The 19,815-nt window shown below is 41.4% G+C and overlaps 1 pseudogene; it reads right to left on the bottom strand.

The window, feature by feature from the left end:
- LOC127662676 (usherin-like) overlaps positions 1–19,815 on the bottom strand; it is a 388,775-nt pseudogene that overhangs the window by 81,452 nt on the left and 287,508 nt on the right.

Below are 19,815 nucleotides of genomic sequence, written 5' to 3' on the forward strand. Positions count from 1 at the left end.
TTTCGCCTCCCGGCTTACGCCTATCACAGTGAGCGAACCAGTACCCACGCAGATCACTGTGAGCGAGCCAGCGCCCACGCCTTCCACGGTGAGCGAGCCAGCGCCCACGCCTTCCACGGTGAGCGAGCCAGAGCCCCCGCACATCACCGTGAGCGAGCCAGAGCCCACGCACGTCACCGTGAGCGAACCAGAGCCCACGCACAGCACGGTGAGCGAGCCTGAAGCCATGATCGTCCTAGAGCCAGCGCCTGAAGCCATGACCGTCCTAGAGCCAGCGCCTGAAGCCATGACCATCCTAGAGCCAGCGCCTGAAGCCATGACCGTCCTAGAGCCAGTGCCTGTAGCCTCCGATGTCAGCGAGCCAGCGCCTGTAGCCCCGATGTCAGCGAGCCAGCGCCTGTAGCCTCCGATGTCAGTGAGCCAACGCCTGTAGCCTCCGATGTCAGCGAGCCAGCGCCAGTCGCCATGACCGTCCAAGAGCCAGTGCCAGTGGCCATGACCTTCCAAGAGCCAGTACCCCCGAGCTTTCCAGAGCTCCGCCTCCCGAGCTTTCCAGAGCTCCGCCTCCTGAGCTTTCCAGAGCTCGGCCTCCCGAGCTTTCCAGAGCTCCACCTCTCAAGCCTCTCGAGCCTCCCAGGGCTCCGCCCCCAAGTCTCCAGAGCTTCCTACGGCTCTTCTTCCAGAGATTCTCGAGCCTCCAAAAGCTCTGCCCCTCAAGCCTCTCGAGCCTCCCAGGGCTCCGCCCCTCAAGCCTTTCGAGCCTCCCGGGCTCCGCCTCTCAGGCCTCTCGAGCCTTCCAGGGCTCCGCCCCTCAAGCCTTTCGAGCCTACTAGGGCTCCGCCCCCAAGCCTCTCGAGCCTCCCAGGGCTCCGCCTCTCAGGCCTCTCGAGCCTTCCAGGGCTCCGCCCCTCAAGCCTTTCGAGCCTCCCAGGGCTCTGCCTCTCAGGCCTCTCGAGCCTTCCAGGCTCCGCCCCTCAAGCCTTTCGAGCCTACTAGGGCTCCGCCCCCCAAGTCTCCAGAGCTTCCTACGGCTCTTCTTCCAGAGCCTCTTGAACCTCCTAAGGCTCCGCCTCTCGAGCCACCCGAACTTCCGACGGCTCCGCCCTCAGAGCCTCCCGAGCCTCCTACGGCTCCGCCTCCCGAGCCTCCTACGGCTCCGCCTCCAGAGCCTCCTACGGCTCCGCCCCAGAGACTCCCACGGCTCCGCCTCCAGAGCCTCCCACGGCTCCGCCTCCTGGGCCTCCTGAGCCATCCTCGGCTCCGCCTTCCTCAACCACGTCTCCTAGGTCTTCCAGGGCTCTGCCTCCAGAATCTCCTGAGCCTTCCACGGCTCCGCCTCCCGAGCCTCCTTCGGCTCAGCCTCCTGCGGCTCTTCTTGCCGAGCCTCCCTCGGCTCTGCCTCTAGAGCCTCCTACGGCTCCGCCCTCAGAGCCTCCTACGGCTCCACCCTCAGAGCATCCTACGGCTCCGCCCTCAGAGCCTCCTACGGCTCTGCCCCCAGAGACTCCAGAGCCTTCCTGGTCTCCGCCCCTAAAGCCTTCTAAGCCATCACCTCCCTCGGCTTCGCCTCCCGAGCCTCCCTCGGCTTCGCCTCACGCGGCTCCAGTGGCCATTCCTCCTCCCAGGCCCCCCGAACCGGTCCTTGCCCTGTGGCCTCTTCCCGGGCCCCCTGACCCGGTCCCTGTCCAGTGGCCTCCTCCCAGGCCTCCTGACCCGGTCCCTGTCCTGTGGCCTCTTGCCAGGCCACCTGACCCAGTCCCCGTCTGGTGTTCCCCTTGGACTGTTTGTCTGCCCCTTGTGCCCCTTGGACTGTCTGTCTGCCCCTTGTGCTCCCTTGGACTGCCTGTCTGCCCCTTGTGCTCCCTTGGACTGCCCCTGTTGCCCCCTTTTGGTCTGCTAGCCCCCCTCCATCTCCTGGACGATTCTGTTTTTGTGTTTTTTTTTTGTTTTAGGATCGTCTGGAATCCGATCCTTTGAGGGGGGATTCTGTTACCATTCCCTGTTGTCCACCCCGCATTCCACATGTCACTGTAATCACTGTCATTGTTCTCACCTGTGTCTTGTTTGTAATTATCCTGCCTTGTGTGTGTATATAACCCTGCCCGTTCCTGCATTTCCTTGTCGTTCGTTGTTTCCACTGTTGTGATGTCCCTGATCTCTCCATGTCCGTTCCAGCCGTGTATTCCTGTGTTTATTCCAGCCGCGTATTCCTGTGTTGATTCCAGCCGTGTATTCCTGTGTCCCAGTTTTTCGGGTTTTAGTTTCGTTTTACCCATCGTGGTTGTTTCTTTGTATCAGTCTGTTTATTTCCACTCCTGTTCAATAAACCCTGCACGTAGATCCCACCTCTGTGTCTGCCTCCCTGCAATCGTGACATTATCGCTGTAAGCCCATGACTTGCAGACAAGGAACGTTTTTTTAAATTATATATATAAAAAAATCCTTGTATGTCTCTTTCTTCTGCTCTAGCTTTTATACTACTCCAGCTACTCTGAGATCTTTGTAGTGCATTACTGCAGATATTGTTGACTCTTGAGTGGCAAATTGCTTGCTATGTTCCTCATTTGTAAATTGCTTTGTGTAAATGCCTCAGCTAAATGATGTTAAATATATGACATGTGCAGCTTCATTCATAATAATGGGCGCAATCTATAGTCACTTTTATAGCCTGTAAAGAAATACTGACTTAACCACCCAGCTAAACTATTAGTTGGCAAAAATGTTGTTCACCTACCAGAGGTAAGATGTGTGCTACAGTTGTTAGTACTGCACCTATCCAACCGTCTCATTTTACATCAGCAGTTCATGTGACCATTAGTGACTTTTTAATTTCTGTTAGTTCTAGACATTCATTTACTGAACAACATGGTCCACATGTTGTTCTTCATGTTGTAATAATTAATGGCATTCTCTTACAATCTTATTGTGATTATTCGTGTTAAAGTCACAATGAATGAAGAGCCTCCCGCTATTGATTTGAATGAGATTGACATCTAGCTGGAAATGTTCAAGGGACAATCACTTCCTTAAACTGACAAACAGCCCTTGAATAAGGCCTTAAAACGGTGCCTCAACAAGTAGCGTGCTAGGTTTTGGAACAGAGCAATTGTGTGAGAAAGACTATGAGGTATGACTGTTTAGTTTATTAAATGAGTTACCTACCTGGTGGGACTAGTACATAATATTCTTCACAGCATTGGTGTTGAGACAGAGGCTGGACGAATTGACCCCAGCAACATACACCATAAGAATCCTTTAAAGCAGTTATGTATCGCTCTTCACAACACTGATAAGAATCGTTTAGACTGTGAATGGTCCCCCCACAGCATATCTACCTCAACAGACACATACAGTATCCATAAACTTATATGCAATTCAAATACATTTAAACATATTATCCACTTATTATAAAAGTTTCCCACTCCTCAAAGCAATTAAAAAGTTAAGAGGTGGCAATGCCTCAGCCCTGAGAGCTTGCAACCGCATGCAAAAATCCGGCCCACCTCTTCACTCCATAGTGGCAGCTATATTTAGCTGGACTCCACTGCCTACTTTGGCGAGAAATCAGGGCAGGATAGATTCTCAACAGCACTGGGATGATACTCTTGTGGCATCTGAAAAATCTGTGTTGCTCTGAGCCACTGACATTGTCCTTACCTTCTGGCCCAGCTTCCAGTAGAAAAATGATGTACAGTAAATGTCCCCGCTGCTGTGCCTTTGAGAGAGGTCTGAACTTTTGAACCTAACTGAATCTAGTTTATCAGGTAAAACTCATGAGAATTAGCACCAGTGTGTGTAAAAGCAGGGCAAAGAAATCATGTGAATCCAGTACATAACTGCCTCCAAAATGCAATTGTGACAGGAGTGCACCACATACATTATAACATACCATAGGTAATATGCCACCTGAAAAAGTCAGCTAAAACCTTCATATTGCTGGTTATCAGTATTAAGTAGGCTATGTTTGGGTATTTACATGCTGGTTTTAGCTGGCCACATTTCATAGCTATGCTAGCTAAAGAAATAGATCACCCAAATATGAAAATTCTCTCATCATTTACTCACCCTCATGCCATCCCAGATGTGCATGACTTTCTGTCTTCTGTTGAACACAAACAAAGATTTTCAGAATATCTGAGCTCTGTAGGCCCATTCAATTGTGATTTGAAGCTCAAAAAGCACATAAAGGTAGCATGAAAGTCATCCTTACGACTATAGTGGTTAAATCAATGTCTTCAGAAACAGATATGTAAGTTCTTTTTTTACTACAAATTGTCCCACCAGTAGGTGGCGATATATAAAAGAATGTGATTTGTCTAAAACAAAAGAAGAACTATTAAAAGAGAAGGGTGTTTAAAAGTGATATTTAGCCAAAAAAGGACTTAAATATTGATCTGTTTCTCACCCACACCTGCCATATCAATTCTGAAGATATGGATTTAATCACTGGAGTTTTATGGATTACTTTTCTGCTGCATTTATGTGCTTTTTGGACCTTCACATTTTTGGTCACCATTCTTGCATTGTATGGACCTACAGAGCTTTCATATTCTTGTACAAATCTTTGTTTGGGTTGGTATAAGGGTGAGTAAATGATGAGAGAATTTTAATTTTTTGGGTGGTGGTCTACCTGCAATAACAACCAACTTACAGGTAAAGTGTGTACTTTTTTGGATGTTAGAATATTTTCTCCTTTGCCAGCTTATTATGGAGATTTGACCCACAAAGCATTATCAAACCATTGCTATGTTTGCTTTAGCATCCCGATAATCTTGACATATAGCAACAATGACTCAACCAGTGGTGTGAGATTGGGGAGGAGCTATCTGTTTTTTGTTTGTTTTTTCAACCAATGGCAGACGGGGACATGTTTGGGAAAACTTTTTTTTTTTTAATTATTGAGCTTGTGTCTAAAAAAAGAGCAGCATTGCCCATATAAAACCAGTAAAGACCATCTTTGAATTTAAGCTAGTCCAAATTGGTATAAGCTGTTTTTAAATGTGTTATATTAAACAATCAAAAAAGTCCTTTTGCATGTAACAGACATTGATTAATGTTAAATCCAAGCTCATACCTGCTCTATTAACACATCAGCACAATGGTGTTTCATGTCTGTTTTTCTACTCCTTTACAGCACAGAGAGCTCTTGTCCTTATCAGAATTGTGTTTTCTTTGTGTGCATGCCTCTAGTGTATTACTATCTGATTTGAGCTGGTGGAGACGTATGGCCTGTGTTTGCATGCCAATTTGGCTGTATTTCAAAAACACCAGGATGGCAGCAATTGCAGAAGACAAGTTAATCTGTTTACTGAAAACAATAACAGCGACTGTAGTTCATGGATAAATACCAGCCACTCCAAGTACTATGTAACTGCTTTGCTAGAAAGTCTCTTTACTCTATATGTGTATACACCTGTTAAACCATTAGATGATTCACAAACAAGTTGTGAAACAGCATGGTTTAACATAATATGACTTCAGATTGACAGTTCTTTATAATTATACTTACATTTTATTTGTGAATGATAAACTCAACATACTGTTTCTATTTAAATGTATATACTGTATATATTTACTATTACAATGTAAGGCCACTTTTCTCCAATATATTGTGTTGTGGTGCTCTTACTGGAAATGTGAGTTGTTATAAATAAAACTTTTTAATTTCTAACATGAATGAACTACTAACAAATGAAGGACACATTTTACATAAGGTTTCCGAGTAGCTACCTGTGTCCCTGGTTCATAACAGATCTTGCCACAGATGTCTTTATCTGCAGGGCACTCCAGATAAGAGCAGTGAGCTTGAGAATTAAACCTGCTGCTGGATCTTGAGCTCCTCACACTACTGGAGAGTCCACCGCCACACATCATATCCTCACAGAATACAGTTGGGTTTGCCAGGTGATGTCCATTTTAGCCTAACTGATCTAACACAGACAGAGCACAAACATAATCTTCATATATACAGTACACTCTACAAAAATGCAGTTTACGTTCACAATCTGGCCTAAGGTCAACTATGTTTATTGCTGTCATTGTAAAGGTTAAAATGATCATATAATGGAGAAATTGAGATAATCACCTTATTATAGAGTACTTCTACAACTGTATACTAGAGCCAAATAGATTCTGCTGTGCAATATAAATGATGATATGTGTCATTTTTTTTCCCCCCAGTGTACTTCTTGTATTGATTTTTCTCTCCACACCTCATACCGGAGAGCTGGCTTTCCACAGAAAGCACAATTTTTTTGTTTAAAACTGCTTAATTTGAGATAGTGGATAATATATTGTCCTATTGTACTGACACGCCTGCAAAATACTGTAATTACTATGTAATAAATGGTTATTATAATTTTTTTTAATAAAATGTATACAAGAATAACATACAAAAAAGGTCACATTCACAAAGGGGTGAAAATGTGAGTACACAGATATAATTATATTTACTATTTAGATATCATACTATTTAAACAATTTACTTTTTTACTAATCACATTATATAAAACATCTTAAGTATCTAAATTTATTTTAAAGGATAGTCACACAAATATTTTTATTATTTCTTCTGCAGAAAACAAAGATATTTTGAATGATGTATGACATATTTTTTGTCCATACAATTTAAGTCAATTGGTCCCAAAACTTTCCAGCTCCAAAAAGGACTTAAATTAAGTCCATTCAACTTGAGGGGTTTATTCCATAGATTCTGAAGTGATAGGATCACTTTAGGGGAGAGTTTTGAAGTCCAAAACTTAAATCCTTATTTGCTATGAATCTTGACATCTGCAGTTTCCTCTGCGAATTCATAAGAGAAGCAAGTTTACACACTTAAATGCACTTCACTCATGCACAAATTGCTGTACACACAAACCAGACGCAGTGTTGCCAGGTCTGCTGTTTTCATGGCAATTTGGGCTATTTCGAAAATGCTGATGCAGGTTTAAATGATAAAGTTGTGGGATTATTCTTAATAATTAATTTTTTGTGTGTGGATATTTTAAAAAAAGCACCGCGGTTGCCTAAAGATTGATGGTAAACACTAGAAAATGAAAGTTAATTTTCTATGTCTTCTTAATATACAATGATAATGGGATTGAGGTCCTGGCAACCACGAATAGTGTAAAAGGATAATTGTGTTGAAGCACATTTTGGTTTGTTTCTCACCCAAAGCAATTGCATCGCTTCCAAAGACATGAATTAAACCACATGAGCAATATGGATTACTTTTTGCTATCTTTAAGTAATTTTTGAGCTTTTTATTTGCATTGCATGGACAAAAACATGTCATACATACATCCTTAAAAAAATTTTTGTGTTCCACAGAACAAATAAAGTAATATGAGTTTGAGACGACATAAGGGTGAATGAATGATGAGAGAATTATAATTCTGGGTGAACTATCCCTTTAAATGTGCCTATAATCATATTTAAATTAAGTTAAAACTTGCGTTTAGCAAATATGCTGTGGCACAAGTGTCATACGCATTTAACACTTATTAGCCTTATTTATACTTTATATATTGAATAAAAAAACACCCACGAAATTCTCAAAGGGCCATGCAGCTTGGTGCCTAAAAGAACATCACAGAAATGAAACCGGCAAAAATTACGAGAAGGAAAAGACAAAGCCATTACAAGAGCTTTGTCTCTTACTTAACTGTAGCTACAGTATAACCTTATGGACATGTGCTATTGTTTTATGCCTTTTTTTCATCCCCGCATAGCACATGATAATATCCATTCCCACTCTGTGATATGGCTGCCTTTGCTTTTGTGTCGTGCAAATCTCATCATAAACGTAAGACACGGGAAATGACATTATTATGTTTTGTGTGGGTCTTTCTCCTCTCCTCTGCCCCCACCCTGATGAGGAAGCTAATTGATAGTGAAGGCTCCTGACGTCTTAAAGCTGACAGTCGCTAGTATCTGATTAGGAATTCATGAAATGCGACAAGGCTTCCTCTTTTAAAGAACAGACAGAGAATCGTTTGGAGATTACCGTGTGCCTTTACAACACAAAATATTATTCATGATTACTTTCCTTCTGGAGGAGCGGTGGGGGATGGTGAAGTAGCTTTGCTATAACAAATGTATTAATATTATATTACAAAGGGTGTCATTGCTGTCCGCCGTTAATCCCTCATGGAGAGAAATAGCTGGAAATCATATTGGGTGGCAGCAGCGGGTAAGCCATCGGTTGCAGCACTTGTCATATTTCAATCAACGCTTAAGCCAGCAGGTGATTCCTCTGCTCAGCCCCCACATAGCACCAGAGACAGAATTAATGAATTAGCTATTGATTAAATTCCACTCTAGCAAATCTAGCAAGGCAAATAAATGAACTGTTTGGGGCATGTGTAGGCCACGGCCAACCATGTCAGGCCAATCGATCAGTAGTTAGTATTCTACTGGGAAAGAAGTACAGAAGAATAGTCATTTGACATGAGGGGTGGGAGACAACTGGGCAGAAAATTCTTGAATCATGCCTTATTATGACACAGAGCATTTGTGACTTAACAAACATCACACTTTACAGTACTTGCACCGTTTTACACTGTAGCATGTTAAATATATATATGCGATATGCAGATCTCACGATGAAGCAGATCGGCTCACTTTCAATTCCTGAGTAAAAATGTTTATTGAATTGATTGAATTGGACTGACACATTGAACTAATTGAATGGACACATAACAGGTTGTTGAATTGGAATTGCAATGACTGGAAGAGGAATTTTCTGAATTGCAATTTAAAGAGGTTCAACTTAGTCACACAGTTTTGTGAAAAAACATTAATTATCTAATTAATTTTGACTGATTATGCCACATTTATTTCCTATAATGTTGAAAAAGGAATGTCCTCAAATGATGAAAACTAAACTGCAACTGTCAAGATAAATGAACTGCCATCAAAATAGATCTTCCCACACAGCACATCTGTAACGTTTGGTGTCCTAGGAGTCAAGAGGAGACGCAGGAGTAGGAACTTTAAATCCTTTAATTACAATCACTGGTGTGGAACAAACACTGGAGTGGAACAAACACTGGAGTAACATCAAACATAACAATACAATTCATGGACTGACAACTACTGACAAAACTAGAGGGTATATATATACACTTGGAACTTAATAAGGGAATGACATACAGGTGGGGATAACGAGGGAGTGATCAGGGCAGTGACTTCTGGGAAACGTAGTGCAGGAGAGAACTTCAAAATAAGAGTCCTTGAATGTGGTGAAGACAGACTGTGACAGGCTGTACACCCCCTTTTTAAATGGGCGACTCCTGGTGCCCCAAGACAGATGACGGTATGGAAACACAGAAGAAAGATCCCAGGAGGATGATAGGGGCCTGGGGGGGCGGCTTCCTTGCTGGGAATGGATCAAGAGGCCTGGGAGGTGGCCGCAGGGCAGGAACTGGTTCTGAAGGCCTGGGAGTGGGAGGAGCCATGGAAGGCTCTGGGGGCGGAGCCGTGGAAGGCGGAGCCATGGAAGGCGGAGCCATGGAAGGCTCTGGGGGCGGAGCCGTGGAGAGCACTGGCAGAAACAGAAGAGAAGGTGCAGTGAGCATGGTTATGTGGACGGTCGAGGCTACAGGCGCTGGCTCTGGTTTGGTCGAGGCTACAGGCTCTGGCTCGCTGACCGTGGCAGGCATGGGCTCTGGCTCGCTGACCTGGCCGCTACTGCTGACTGCAGCAGTGAATCGACCACTGGAAACATGATAGGATGAGCCCCCCCAAAAAATTATTTAGGGTTGTTGAACGGAGTGGAGTTACCTTGGAGACAGGGGCCGTGGAAGGCCTGGAGACAGGGGCCATGGAAGGCTTGGGGATGTCCACTGTGGGAGGAGATTCAAAGTCCTCATCCTCCACACCCACAGTGAAAGGTGAGCCGCTAAGTTTCAGTGCCACCTCCACAAAGTTGCACAGTGTCCAGTGAGGACCCGCCGGAGGCATCCGCTCCTTCAGCGCACTATTCAGACCAGCTCTGAAGAAATAGACCAGAGAGTGGTCCTCATAGTGCACCAAATTAGCAAGATGGAGAAACTCACGCACGTGATCCTCGACTGGACAATCTCCTTGTTCGAGGAGGAGGATTCTCACAGCTGGTATATCCATAGTATTGGTCAGTCCTTCAGTAACGTTTGGTGTCCTAGAAGTCAAGAGGAGACGCAGGAGTAGGAACTTTAAATTCTTTAATTACAATCACTGGAGTGGAACAAACACTGGAGTGGAACAAACATAACAATACAATTCATGGACTGACCACTACTGACAAAACTAGAGGGTATATATATATACACTTGAAACTTAATAAGGGAATGACATACAGGTGGGGATAACGAGGGAGTGATCAGGGCAGTGACTTCTGGGAAACGTAGTGCATGAATGTGGTAAAGACAGACTGTGACAACATCAAAATGTCCACCACATTGTTTCAGATAGCTTTAAATAAAATGAAATGCATTATTAAAAACTACACTTTTACTTCACTTCAGGAGTTATATCAATTAATTTGAATGTGAGTAGAACTGAAATGGAATTAAATTCAAATTTCAATTTTGCATTTTGTTTGCTACCCTAGTTAAAATTATATTCTAAATCAGGAATTGATTTAAAATTTAAAAGGCATTCTCAATTCAAGTCTGAATGACTAAATCATTTTTACGTGGCTCGTTGTATGTATCGCAGCACTTTCCTGGTGAAATGAAGACTAGACGCATTACAACAACAATTACTTTTAATTCCTTACACAAATCATGAGTAAAACTAATCATGAGCAAATGATCAGTTCATAAAGATATACTTTTAGCCTTATCCCCTGTTTTATGAAATCAAACCATTTATACTATAAGGTGTTATATTTTCTCATTTGCATTAAGTAACAACTACATTTACAAGCTTGTTTGAGCACGTTTGAACTCAACTGATTAGACACATCAGTTAGGTTAAGGTTTAAGTTTTAAAACCCCAGCTATCGCTATTAATTTTACTAGCTTCCAGGGACACACACTTCATATTGAAACTGTTGCGATACGTGTAATGAACCATGTATTATAATTTAGCTAAAATGTACCTAAATTATTTAATTTTCATGAGCCCAGTCTGCATAAGACACAAAAAAATGCCCCATTTACACCTTGCATTAACATGAGCAGTGTTGGGAAACATTACTTAACAAGTAACTCGTTAGAATATACATAACGTTACTTTTGTTTTATTTTTGCTTTACTTTATTCTCACAGCCACCTTCTCTTCTGCTATTCTATTAATTCCATACAAATAATCCATGCATTGTATATACATATATAAAAAAAAGTTATCTAGAATGTATTTCTTCACGTCATATTTATAATAAAGATTCAATAACATGAATTTGCATGATTTGTTTTTCCATCAACATGGCGCCAATATGAATAATGAAGCATAACCACTGTCTTACCTAAAGCAGTCCAGCACTTGAACCTGCATCATGTATGTCATCATGTGCTGTGCCCATCGACAATGTCAGAACCAACTTAAGAAGTTTTTTTAAAAGTCAGGATAAAATTCAGTGGGGAATGCCAGCCAAACATGTTCAAGTAATATGTCTGATCATAAAATTATATTTTTCACTTAAGTCATCTCAGTGCACGTGTTTTGAGTTGATCCACGGTGTATACAGACGCCACAACTTCAGAGGCACAAGCTGATACAACTTGTATGGAATCGTTTTAATGCTACCAAAATGTCATAATTTTTTTTCCATGAATCAAACTACTATCGTGGCTAGTGGAAGACTAGTCTCATAATAGTCTAAATGCATTTACTGATATTTTAACTCGGTGTGTATTAACACATGAATCAATAGCATTTCACTTAAATGAACGTTGACCTAATTTTACACTAAAACACACAATTTTCCCAGCTTGTATGGCTAATGTGCATGCGCAAGTTGAGTGACTGAGGCGATGTCTGTATCTAAAAGGTGATTGGCTCTAAAAGGTGATTGGATCTTTTACCTGCAAGGCGGGACTTCCTTTCTACATTGTTGGGTGCTAGAGCTTCTTTGTTGGGCATTCCAATTTCTGCGAAATAGTCTCTGGCCTCACACTCTATAGAGCTACAATGCCCATCATGCACTACATCTCCACCCCAAAGTTTGCACACTTTTACTCTTGATTTCTCACAATACAGGGAAAGTAGAAGAGTTCAAAAGCAACGCGTTACTTTATTTAAAGATAACTACGATATTATAGTCTAAAATAAAAATATTACGTTATTTTACTCTGAAATTAATCTGAACTGTTACTTTTAACGCATTACCCCCAACACTGAACATGAGTTTCGTATCCGGATAGTATCTGGATATTATTTAGCTTAATTTACACCTTGCTGTCAAATGCGTCTCCACTGTGATCAGATAGTTATCCGATCAAAAGAATTACCCCCTCAGGTTTTGCAGCACATTGAGAGAGCCACGGTAAATCACCCCTCAACTCAGCGGACTGTAGCCTACATTAAAACACATAGCCATATTGACATAACACCTGTGCTTATGAAGAGCTCAATTCTCAAGGTCTGTCGCTTAAACATTTGCCCTAACACAAGACAACACCACACCTGAAGAAGGTTTGAAGTCCTCACTGATATTGCAGTCTTTACAATGAGTAATACAATGATAGGCTTTTGCTAAACCATCAACAAAATAGGACCTGCAGGAAAAGCAGAGAGCCTGGTTGTGGATGGCCTGGTCAAGTCGCAGATTATGGAGGGCAGGAGGGCAAAAAGGCCATGTCCCTGAGCTGCTGTGACAATGAATAGTTGAATTTCCATGTGTTGTTTGCTTTTTCCCTTTTCTCTCGCCAAAAAAGATCATACCAGTGCTAGCATCAACACAGAGAATATTCTACAATTAATAGCTTGTGTGAGGCCTTGGGCGGTACTTTTCTTTCAGACTTAGAAAGGATGAGTGAAAAACATGTGCAGAGAAAGATAAACTGTTAAATAAATGATAAAATGTTAAATATTATATATATATATATATATATATATATATATATATATATATATATATATATATATATATATATTCTCCTATTCAAGCTCAAAGTTGAAGTGTGTAATTTCTGCACCACTAAACGGAATTTCAGAAATAAACTTTTTTCAATCAACTTTTGAAAACACCTTCTCTCCGCCATTGGTCGAATAAACAGATAGCCCACCAACAAATTATGCCATTGGTTGAGTTAATGTTGTTGTGTCTGGCTGGACAGGCCACTCAAAACAAACAGACATTTTTATTGTGCCACAGACCCAGTGTCCCAGTATTTGAGAAAATTAACCTACAAATTGTTTACTTGGTTGTCTCTGCATATTAATCTGGGATACGAGAAAGCATTTAAACGCAAGTACTGAGGCGCAAGTGAAATTCCGCCTGGTCTGGTTGCAAATGGAGGTGCAAAAGAGAGCTAAAGAGAGCCAGGCAGAGCTGTAGTTGCATTTGGAAATACGCAGACTGGAAATTGGGGCCGACATGCAGAAGCAATTACAACAGCTCGAGCTGGAGGCAATGAAGTTTGCGTATGATTTCGATTTTCAGTGATTTCGAGCGCATCAATTCTTCCCTCCATTGGCCGAAAGATTTGTGGTCCCTTTTGCTTCAATGTAAATTGTTTGGCAAGGACCAGGAGGTCTGTTCCACGCTTTGACAGAGTCAAAGCTGCCATCCTATATGCATACAGGCTCGTACCTGAAGCATCTAGACAGCTCTTTAGGAATCATAAAAAATGCCAAGCTAGACATTCTTAGAATTTGCTAGAGAAAAAAGCATTCTTTTTGATAAACGTGTTCTGCGGGTAAAGTGAACAATTTTATTTCGTTTAGAGAGCTAATTTTGCTAGAGATAATTAAGGGCTGTTTGTCAGAATGCGTGGTCATTTATCTAAATGAAGAGAAGGTAACTTCTTTGTTACAGGCAGTGGTGTTTGCAGATGAAATTGTGCTGACACACAAAAATGTGTTCAAATCTGTATGTTCTAAGAAAACACCGTCTGCTCAGTCTCAGCCTTCTCTAATGAAATATAGTCCCCCACAATCTAATGAGGATAAGGGAATGTTTCTACTTCTGTAAACAGGGACACGTTGAGCAGGGACATGCTGATTGTCTCACCCTGAACCAAAACAGCATCAACAGCTACCTAAAATGTTGGATTTGTGAAGTCTATTGTTGAGGATCCCACTTTAACTTGTAATGACATTGCTGATTCTAGCTATGGTCCGTTCCTGCTGAAAGGGTTAATTTCATTGACAGGTAACACTGAAGATCAGAGAGAAGTTCAGATGTTACGTGTCACAGGTGCAGCCCCAGTCATTCATTGTTGCTAATGTGATACCTTTTTCTGAACAGTCATTCTTTGGTTCTAGTGTCTTAGTTCAGGGCATTAAAATGGGGATTGTGAAAGTCCTGTTACACATTGTGCATGTTCAGTGTGAACTAGTTATCCATTTTGTGATGGTCGGCGTCTGCCCTTCACTTCCTGTTAAAGTAAAACATTTTGGGAAATTATCTGGCCGGCGATAAGTAATGCCTATGTTAGAGGTTTTGGATAAACCTGACCCAAACTGTTGTTCAGATGAATTGTTAGAAACCTACCCTGAAGCTTTTCCCATGTGCATTGTTACACGCGCTCAGGCATGAAAAATGGGTGATTCAATTGACTTGTCTGAGTAGTTTTTAGCCCCTGTATTAACTGACGAGGCGTTTTGCCCACCATGTGAAAATGTCAGTAGTCCAGTAACACAGCATAGCGCAAAAGCTTAATGTTTGGGGTTAAATTGTGACAATGAATTTGCCTGTGTCTCGCAAGCAAATTATTGCTTCTCAGAAAGATGATCAATCATTAACAAAATGTTCTCCTCTGCCATCTCTTCAGATGAGATTAGCAAGAAGAATGTGAGCTATTGTGTTGAAAATGGCTTGTTAATGCGCAAATGGTGCTTAAAAAAATGTCAGCATGTAGTATGTCTAGCATGTGATCGTGCATTTTCGGGCCATCTTGGTATCACAAAAACATACAACAAACTACTAAAGACATTTCTTTTGGCCTGGTTTAAAGAAGGATGTTGTTCAGTTTGCCATACATGTAATACCTGCAAGTATATGGGAAAGCTGAATCAGGTGGATTCCACCTGCCCCACTCTCTCCCATCCCAGTTATTGGAGAGTTCTTTGAACATGTCATTGTTGTCTGTGTTGGCCAGTTGGCCAAAAATCGGGTAATTTGTTTTTGCTAACCATAATGTGTACTGCTTCTCGGGTTCCTGAGGCCATTCCTCTTCGCAAAACAGCTCCTGTCATTATCAAAGAACTGGAAAATTTTTTCTCTACATTTGGATTACTAAAAATTTAACAAACAGATCAGGGCACAATGTTCTGTCTAAACTCTTCATTCAAGTTCTAAAGTCTCTTGCCATAATACAGAGTTTCAAGTGTGTACCATCCCGAGAGTCAGGGTGCACTTGAAAGCTTCCATCAGACACTAAAGTGTATGTTGCGAAAATATTGCATGGACACAGGTAGAGAGTGGGACGAAGGTGTTCCGCTAGTTTTATTTGCCATATGCAAAACAGTTCATGAATCTCTCGGGTTCAGTCCAGCTGAGCTCATGTTTGGTCACACTGCTAGAGGACCTTTAGCAATTCTCTCGAGTCCCAAGACTGATGTATTGAGCTATGTCAGCTGATTCCGAGAGCGTTTGCATAACGCATCCTCTCTTGCGAAAGAGTCATTAGCAGCCGTGCAGGGAGACATGAAGCACCAAAATGACACGAAAGCTGTCTCTTGCTCTTTCCAGCCTGGTGATCAAGTGCTTGTGTTGTTGCCAGTTCCAGGTTCAGCCTTGTCTGCCCATTTTTCTGGTCCCTATGTTGTGAAGAAAAACATGAGTGAGACAGACTATTTATTTTATACTCCTGACAGAAAGCGCCAGTCTCGTGTTTGTCACATAAATATGTTAAAAACATGTCATGCCCAAGAACACCCACAGGAAAAAACTTCAGAGAAGACTACAGGGCCATTTGTCTCTTCTGTTGTAGTAGCCTGTGATGTAGTGTCCTCTTTAGACATTTTAGTGTTGATGAAGATGGGCTAGTGCTGTGCAATGCCCCTCAGCAGTGCACTAGACTGTCCAACTCAGAAATGGTAAAAGATTTGCCTTCACATCTCCCCCATTTACTTTATCTGAACACCAAAGACAGGACATTGTCGAATTAGTTCAAGATTTCCCCACTCTCTTTAACAACATACCCATGCAGACTTCAGTATTACAACATGATATTAATGTTAACAAATATTATTTTAAGCAGCCGATTTACCATGCAAATGCCACTAAACATACGATTATGATAAAAGAAGTAGAATACTTACTAGAAAACAGTTTAGCCATACCAAATTGCAGTCCCTGGCGTTCCCCATGTGTTCTTGTGCTCAAGCCGGACAGAACGTTTAGTTTCTGCACGGATTACCGTAAGGCTAATGCCGTCACCATGCCTGAATGTTTTCTGTAGCCTCGTATGGAGGATTGTATTGATAACCTGGGTTTTGCCCATTTTGTCAGTAAGATGCATTCGTTAAAAGGTTATTGGCAAATGCCATTAACTCCACATACCTCCGAAAAACCTGTATTATTTGTGAAATATACCGTCATGGTCTTTGGGTTGCGCAACACACCTGCCATGTTTCGGATAACGGTCAATTTGGTGTTGGCAGGTGTGCCTAATTGCCATGCATATTTGGAAAAAGCTTCACTCACTCTAAATTTGGCAAAATATGAATTTGGACAAGTGACAGTCACATACCTCAGTAAAGAGGTTGGGCAAGGTTAAGTTCGGCCTGTGAAGGCCAAGGTCACCGCCATTGCCGAGTTTCCTGTGCCCGCAACCAGGACCAAGTTGTGTAGATTCTTGGGCATGGCCAGTTGCTACCACAGTTTTTGTCGAAACTTCTCCACCCCATCACTAGTTTGTTGAGTCCATCTAAACCTTGTGGTCATGTGGTCCACTGAATGACAGCATGATTTTGTCATGCATTTGAGAATGTCAAAGCCCTCTTATGCAGTTCTCTTGTTCTTGGTGCTCCGAATTTACTTCTCTGTCTGCACGTAAACAAATGACAGTAAAATGCAACATAATCTCTTTAGTAATCAAAATACTTTTTGAATGTAACTGTATTCTAATTACCAATTATTTAAATGTAACTGTAGTAGAATACAGATTGTACATATTTATTTTCATTTCACTTTTTCACTGTTGCACCTTGCACACACCACATTGTACAGAATAAACCCCTTCATTATTGCACAATATTTTCGTTTGTTTGTAGTCATTTATTCCAGCACATAAATAAATGTAATATCTATATTTTGTGTTACATCCTTATGTAACGTTGTTGCTGCTGGCAATGACAAAGACGATTACGATGGTGTATAGAACCCAAGTGTAATTTATTAATAAACTTGAAAACCAAAAACCCAAACTACAAATAAGAAAGATAAACATGAATTTGACTTGACTTAAAACTTTGATAAATACATTACCAAACAAAATACCTGACAAGGGAAAATGGAAATTATGAGGGTTTAAATACTAGAAATGGGAGAACATAAACCAATGAACAAACAGAACTCTAAATAAGATAATCAGACAATGAAACAATGAAAACTAGACACATAAACATGGAGGGAAAACAGTACATCACATGACCAGGAACAAATTACATGGAACAGGAACTAAACTTTTCAAAATAAAAGACATGAAATACTTGAACACACACATTAAACATTACACCCCTACACTATCTTTGGGTCGTAACACTACCTGTTTGGAAACAGTCAAGTGGTGCTTCCAAAAGACATTACTGATACCTATGTCTGGAAGCTTATTGAAGTGTGCTTTTACTTTTTTAAATGTCAGCCCTACGATTGTTGCCTGGCGGAAAATAAAATGGGTGAAACATCCCAGACTTATAGTGAAGGAGGGACCTAAGTCAAATGCACAGTAGGAATCAGAATATCATAGAGACTTGAGGGTGGGTCATTTGACATAGGCCTGAAAGCAAACCCCAACCACCCAAAACACCTCAACACAACTGCATAGCAGTGCTAGAAAACACTGCATTGAGGAAGCCACTTTTGCACCAAGCCCACTTAAATTTTCTTCAGAAAATGTAAAAATCTAGATATTTTTGCAATTCTGTTTGTTTCTTCTAGTTTCTCAGAATGTATAGTGGCTCACACAGCAGCTTTAATTCTTTGGTCTTTGGACAATTATTCGAATACTGTCAATTTGCAGCTTGGCACTTTTGTTTCTGTTAATGATATTTCTTGAAATATTTTATACAGTTATTTAGTAGTTGCCTAGTTCAAATGATAACCAATTGTAATGCAGTGTTACCCATGTGCTTGATGTATGTTTCTGAGTGCATTCATGTATAATGTGATTTTATATGGTATACATCTGGGAACGCTAATACATCAGGAAGGGCTGGCAGAATGAGAAAAAGCTGAGTGTGACTCTCTCTCGCTTTTTCTTTTGCTTTTGGGGGTTCCTACAGATGGTTTGTGGGTAAATTGAATCAGTCCTGGAGAAGCGCACAGGGATTGGAGTGTTGCACAGAGGGCAGAAGGGGTTAACTGGGCCAGTCTGGGGTATTCTTTTTTTCTCTCTTTCTTTTTTTCTTTGGATGCCCTTCCTTTCCCGTATTAAATCACACTAACTTTTTCAGCTTGATGTGACTCTAGTCAACAGCTATTATGACAACTTTGTAAGGCTGTTCTGAAAGAATGTATAAAGGGAATCATTGATAATGATTTATTTTCAGAGGTGAGTGAGGTTAGTTTGTGAAAGAGATAAAATATCTCAGCAGTGACTTTAAACAACCCTTTGGTTGACATGACGGACAGAGAAAATAATTTGATACGGAACAGGGGTCCTGACACAAACACTCCCTCCAAATAATATTACTGGTGCTCTTCTCACTCAAAGCCTCAAAAATTCAAGCCTGATCTTCAAGAGACTTCATGCTCTACAACAGGGTCAATAAGTGAAGAGATTCGATGTGAAATCTTTTCTTGTACAGTTTAATGTACTCTCAGTACAGTGCTTATTGAAGGTTTGTGGGTTTTAAACCTCCTGTGTAATTCTTTGATGGTAAAATACATTGTTCTTTTAAATCCCAGTTTAATATGCAAAGGCTATACTGTAGGTAGGTGTATCTTTAAGCAAGCAATTTGTAGGTTAATTTCCCTGCTTCAAGTTTAAACACTGAAGTGCTTTAATATGTGGCCCAAAATAGCAGCATTGGCTATTTGGTTTAGGGCAGGACTATCTGTTTGTCTGAACATGCCAGGCTGGGGGAGTATTTGGGAAACCTGTTTCAGAAACAGTCATTATTTTTGCAATTCCATTTGGTGCTACAAGTGGCACAGAAATTACACACTGCAGCTTTTAGTAAAAACTTAGGTAAAAACTTTTAGTAAACTAATAAACAGTTCCTCTATTGTTTCTCACTCGACATTGTGTCAATGTAGTGACACTAGAGGTCGCTTTTGAGAGCCCCGAATACCTCCCATTCTTTGAGAAAAGGCCAATGAGAATTGGTGAGTGGAATTTGCATGCCACTCTCCCTGACATAAGGGAATAAAAGGAGCTGGAATGCCCACTTCGGAGCAAGCAGTTGTACTATCAGCGAGCTAATACTACTACTGTTCCATTCACCTCTTCAGAAGCATATGCTGTTGGATATCTGGTGCATTTCCAGTGGCTTTCTCTC

This window comes from Xyrauchen texanus, chromosome 22, assembly GCF_025860055.1.
Source record: "Xyrauchen texanus isolate HMW12.3.18 chromosome 22, RBS_HiC_50CHRs, whole genome shotgun sequence".
NCBI classification, from domain to species: Eukaryota; Metazoa; Chordata; class Actinopteri; order Cypriniformes; family Catostomidae; genus Xyrauchen; species Xyrauchen texanus.